Source organism: Chinchilla lanigera, unplaced genomic scaffold (genome assembly GCF_000276665.1).
Source record: "Chinchilla lanigera isolate Chin_1 unplaced genomic scaffold, ChiLan1.0 scaffold00001, whole genome shotgun sequence".
NCBI lineage: Eukaryota > Metazoa > Chordata > Mammalia > Rodentia > Chinchillidae > Chinchilla > Chinchilla lanigera.
The window spans coordinates 11,386,075-11,392,290 of NW_004955402.1; positions in this window are offsets into that span (position 1 = coordinate 11,386,075).

Consider the following 6,216-nt stretch of genomic DNA (forward strand, 5'->3'; position numbering starts at 1 on the left):
GCTCAGTGGTAAAGTGCTTGCCTCACATGTGCAAGGCCCTGAGTTTGGTCCCCAGCACAGAAGAAAGGAAGGAAGGAAGGAAGGAAGGAAGGAAGGAAGGAAGGAAGGAAGGAAGGAAGAAAGGAAGAAAGAAAGGAAAGAAAGAAAGATAAAACCACAGAAAACCTAACCTTATAACTCCAGCATTCAAAGGTAACCTTTGTTAATTAACACTTTAATACATCTCTTTCTTGTGTGTCTAAAACACCCCTGCGATCATGCCACACAGACATTTATATCCTGACTTACCACTTACTGTTTCATTTTGAGGATTTCCTCACACTACAATCCCACAGTTTAAAAAATTCATTTTAACTGGCTTAAAATATTCCATTGTGTGATAGAGTTAGAATTTATTAAACTATTTTTTGTGTTAGGCATTTAGGAACCACATTACTAATTATGCCTTGACAAGCCTGCCTGAAAAGATTGAGGGTTTTTTGTTTGTTTGTTTGTCTGTCTTTAACAAGGAAGTAACACTATCTTGGAAGAAGCTGAGGTTCCCCTTCACAGCCTCTGGTTCTTTCTTTGCTGTCTTTGCTTCTGCCCGAACTTAGCTGGAAGTCTTCTTTTGTTACATTAAAGAATAGGAGTGAGATAGAGGAACCTATGGGCGGTGATTAGAATGGGGTTTGGAAGAAGATAAGCCTTGCTCTCATTTACAAATTGCAGGTCTCTTCAGGTATAACACCCTTTAGGAATATGTACTTAGATGTTTAGAGTATTTATCAGTATTCTTCAGGAGAACCAGCGAGGGGAGGAGAGCAAGAAGCGGGAGACAGTGAGAGACATAGAAGAAATAACAGGGAAGTAACTGGGGGAATGGATCCCTTAATTTTGGAGGCTGAGGAATCGAACATCAGGCCAACCCATCTGCAAGTGTGGCTCAGTCCGAGAGCCCTTCCTCAGAACCGAGAAGCCAGTGGCTGAAGGCTTGAGCACAGAGGGGCACTGGTCTATGTACCAGAGCCCAGGCGTCAGAGAGCCTGGAGTTCTGACGTCCAAGGCAGGAGGAGGAGGAAGATGCCCCTGTTCTGGGAGACAGAAATTCCCCTTCCTCTGTAAAGGACAGATCTTCCCCGCTCAGCCCACTAGCCACCGGGCCGTGTCCTCTGGAAACATCTTCACAGACACGCCCAGAAATAATGCTTCACCTGCTCCCCTAGCCCAACGGACACCTACAATTAGCTGTCAGACTCAGAAATCCCTGCTATGTGAGTAGGGGGTTAGGAATGCCAGAGAAGTACAACTAGGTTTATGTCTTAGTTTATTTGCAGTGTGCATTGAGTTTTCTTATCCCTTTTGTATTTTTCTAGTGAGCATAAGTATTTGGAATAGGATCGGCCCAGAGCAGTCTTTCTAGCACTAAAAGCTGCCGTATTACACACATTTATGCAATTGCTTATTATTATATGAAAATAATAATACCAAAAACATTACAACATCATGATAAGGATTAAATGAGATGATGAATAAAGAATTTAGCTCAGCAGACACGGTAGCACACTGCTATAGTCCCAGCCACTCAGGAGGCTGAGGCAGGAGGATCACAAGTTTTAGGTCAGCCTGGGCAATTTAGCAAGAACCTGTCTCAAAATAAAAATAAAGAGAGCTGGCTGGGGATGTAGCTCAGCATTTTCTGGGTTCAATTGTCAGTGCTAAAAAACCAAGCCAAGAAATTCAGTTGAATGACTTACTGCCTGAAAACACTCCTCAGGCATCCTGTGACATTAGCCACATCCTCATCTCCATTTGAATAGCTTTGAATAGTAAGTCTGTAGCTCACACTTGCACTGGAAGCTCCCACAATAACTCTGAGGGGTTAGCAAGGACCAAGACCCTTTCTGTCCCAAGTGCATGCGTGCCACACCTCACAATGATGATCTGCAGATGCCCATGCCAGGTGTGCTGGACTGCATTATGAGGAACGGTGACTTTGACGAGAGCAAACAAATGAGTGACCAGGGCATGGCAACCGACACTTTCCATTCTAGCAGGAACCAGAGCTTCAGACTGCCCTGCTAACACACTTTGATTTTAGGCAACTTGCTTAGAACACTCTCAATCTTTGGCCAATGTCAATGACAATGGTGACACAGTACTGCACTTTATCACCCAGAGTTAATGTTACGAGCACAAAGAAAGAAAGCAGTAAAAATGGTATTTCTTTTAAGGGGTAGAACTTGGATAACAGCATTCTGTCAAGACCTTTTTGAATGACAGGTGGCCTACTGGTGGGTGCTGAGGACCCCAGCATTCCTGCAGAGGGCTTGCTCTGTGCATTTAGCTGCCGCCACTGAGAGCATTTGCAGCCCAGGCATACAGGAGCCAGCCAGGCTTTTCCGCACAAGGATCAACACACTTTAGACATCCCTCTGGGGAAGGGAGTTGGAGGGGCGTTATGTTCGGGAGAAGGAACTAAAGGACGGAGTTATGGTTCTGCGCAGAACTGGCTCAAAAGTTGCACTCCTGAACTGGGAACAGAGCTCAGTAGCAGAGCACTTTCCTAGCATTTGCAAGGCCCTGGAATTCCCAGACTCTACAGAACAGCCTCAGTGTCCAGCTTCACGTTTACACAGTTCATCAATTTGTTTTCACAGAGCGGCTCCAAAGTTAGCAGCTTAATCAGATGTAACCAGTAGACAATCAAATAACCAGAAGAGCTACCCCAAGAGGGGAGAGGAGGAAGAAAGCAGGACACACCGCTGCCTGACTGTCCTAATCCTGTAAGAGCCAGTCATCGCAGAACCAATTGCTTCAACCTTCTGTTGCATATTAGCGTTCAACCATTAATTGGCTCATCATGTTCCCCCCCCCCCCTTTTGCCAAGTCTTTCTGTAAACAAAGCTGAAAAACAATCTCTGGTTTCCCTAAGTATTGGGATGGGAAGGGTCACTCCTATCAGCAGATCGACCTATCTTTTTCTCATCAGCAGAACAAGCAAGGAGCGAAACCGGAGGGTTGGATTCGGTAACGGAGCCAGTTCCCAGCCTGGTGCAGGGCTTTCCAGGGGACACCAGCCGAGGTAGAGAGGAAGTGGTGTGCAGGTGGCGGTAAGCCATTTTGCTCCACCTGAGGGGTGTGGACGCTAACCACCTCACACAGATCGCCAAACCAGCACAAACCAGAGTGGTGACAAAACGCGTGCAGCTCAAACACCTCTGTTGAAAGTCTCTTGCGGAAAACAGCATCTGGTAATTCTTGGCTTGTCCTGGCGTTTTTGTCCTGGAAGACAGAAGAAGCAAGGAAGGCAGCTGCAACACTGAGCAAGGCTGGCAAAGCAGGAGGACCGCTGGGTGATGTGGAAGGGTGGGAGTCCTCGTGTTTAAATCGGTCCTTTGGGGACTTAAAAAACAAATAGGTATTAGAATGTTCACCCAAAAATTACGGGCAGTGAAGGATACAATGTCTGTGATTTGCTTCAAAATTATCTGGTGACAGCAGGAAGGGAGTAGGAGGTAGTAGGTGGGGACGTAGAGGAAAACAGGATTGCCTGTGGTTGGTAATTGTTGAAATAGGTGCGGGTTCCTTCTGCGACTGGATTGATTGTGTATTGTGTCTGCTGTATTGTGTTTGACATTTCTCATGATAACAAGCAAAACAAAACAAAACAAGTGTATGACTCATTCCAAGGCAAAACAAACTCTTTTTAGAAGAGACTTACAGACAGGACAAGCTCTCAAAAAAAGAAATAATCTATCAGTGGAGGCTCACCGTCCCCACGGGGAGAAGGGTGTGTCTGTCGGGGGCACAGGGTGAGAAGGCAGACTCTAAAACAAATGGTGTGGCTGGGCGGGGGCCACCTTCTCTAAGGGCCGTTTGGAAATTTGTGGGGATGTTTTCATGTGGTAGATTCATCGGCAGCCACTCATCGTAGGGGGCCCTGGGGTGCTCAGTGTCCTCTAATGCAAGGACATAGAGCCACCTTGCTGAATGCCAGGAATGTCCAGATTGAATAGTGCCCATGCGAGGAAACCAAAGCCCAAAGTGGCCCTTGGGGGAGCTTTTCTGTGAAGAGATTTTAAAGGCACATGGTCTACGCATGGGAAGGTCATGGCAAAGGAGGAATAGTAAAGACCATGTGGAATTGTAAGAAGTGGGTTAAGAAAGCCAAAGAGCCCAGCATGGTGGCTCACGCCTGTAATCCCAACACTTGGAGGCTGAGGCAGGAGGAATGCCATTCAGGCATTCTGAACTACATTCAGGCCATTCAGGCCAGCCTGAACTACACAGCAAGACCCTGTCTCAAAAAAAAAAAAAAAAAAAAGAAAGAGAGAAAGAAAAGAGGAGAAGAGAAGAGGAGAGGAGAGGAAAGGAGAGGAGAGGAGAGGTAGGGAAAGGAGACGTGAGGAGAAGGAAAGAGAAGACAGCCAAAGACTGAATGATTGCAGGCTTGTCAAGGTTTAAGCAGGGAGCCAACACAGACATATGGTAGAATTTCTCACAATCTAAAACATGTCACACAAACATGGTTAAAAGAAAATTGGAGAAAAATGGTAAGGAGGTATATAGACAGGAAGCACGGCCAGAAAATAATACCTATGTCCCCAGCAAGCCTGTGTTAGGACCGCTTCATCCTAGAAGACTCCGCTCTCACCCCGGACAGAAATCTCTCACCAAGAGCAATCCTCTCTCCACCCAGGAACTTCAATTTTTAAAATTTTTTAAAATTTATTTTGGAGCCACCATCAAAAAATCCTTTCAGTTTTTCTACTTGACTTCAAACTTACTGAGGCTACTTATGCTTACAATAGCACTTTTGCTGGACATCACACCTGAGAAATTTAGAAAAAGTCGAGGGCAGTCCTTACCCTGCCCCTTCCTCCTCCCAGTCTAACATATGGAGATATATATTTATCTCCATATACCTATATTTTATATGTATGCACATACAAATATATATACATATACACACACATATATACTGAAGATATGCACATACAAATATATATATATACACACACACACACACACACATATTGGAGATTGAACCAAAGACCTACAGTCTCACCCAGTTTAAATATTTTTTAATATATTTTGAGACAGGGTCTTTCTAAATTGCCCAGGCTGAGCTCAAACTTATATTCTTCCTACCTCTGCCTCCTAGAACACTGGGATTATATGTGTATACCACGCACCCAGTGCATATACGCCCAGCACATACACACTTAGTGCATACAAATAATTTAAATTGGCACATAATGATTGACTGGGAGACGTAATAAACCACAAGCCAGCGGCTCCATCATGGTGAGCAAGTCTGACCTCTAGAACACAGGTCCTGGGCTGGCCTCCCACTATCGATCGGAGCTTAACCTCAAGGAGCACGTGGTGTGGTTTAGGGATACAAGGACACATTGAAACAACACTTCCAAAAGACAGCACAAGCTTGCATCCTAAACTGGCTGCACAAATGGTGAATGTGTTAGGTCAAGCAAGGAAGAATCACTGCGGCTTTCAGCCTGCGGGGAGCACTTAGTGAAACCAGCAGGTATAACCACCATTCTGGGAGAAGCAGGTTCTCAAGGAGCACAAGAGAGGGTCCGCATGTGGAAAGTACGGAGCGGGGGCAGGAAAGCAAACCACAGCCTCCTCCTTGGCCATGGCCTGATTTCTGCTGCAACATCACCGGCTGTCCTAGCTGGTGGCAGGGGGCGCATGTTGTCTATTGGTTGTGCTCAGCCTTCAGCTGCGTTGGGCTCTCAGTTTCCAGTCTACCTGCTTTTGACTCCCTGCCGCTCAGGCCCGTGTGTTCCAGCCTCAGCTCCCCACCCAGCGCTTTTGGCCAAATGCCACCAGTGCCTTGGCCTGAAACAAGGAAATGTCTTTGGCCACACCTGGACAGCTGGCCAGACCAGTTCACAAGGCAGGGAATGAGCACAGCCATCTGACATGGGGAAAGGAACATGGGTGTTTCATGTAATCCGCTCCATGGGAGATGTGTGTCCAAAAATGTTCTCTTTTTCTCCCTTCTGTGTTGATACATTCCTTTTTACTTGTTCATTTTTTTTCTCTCCTAAAAATTGGTAGAGAAATTTAAGTTGGTGGACAAAATCGAACTTGGTAGAGAAATTTACCTAAATGCGTAATGAATGATAGCCTGGGATAGTTTTGAATAAGATTTACTAAAAGATTGGTAAGAAGCAACACAAGAAAAAATGTTGGCATGTGAAGCCC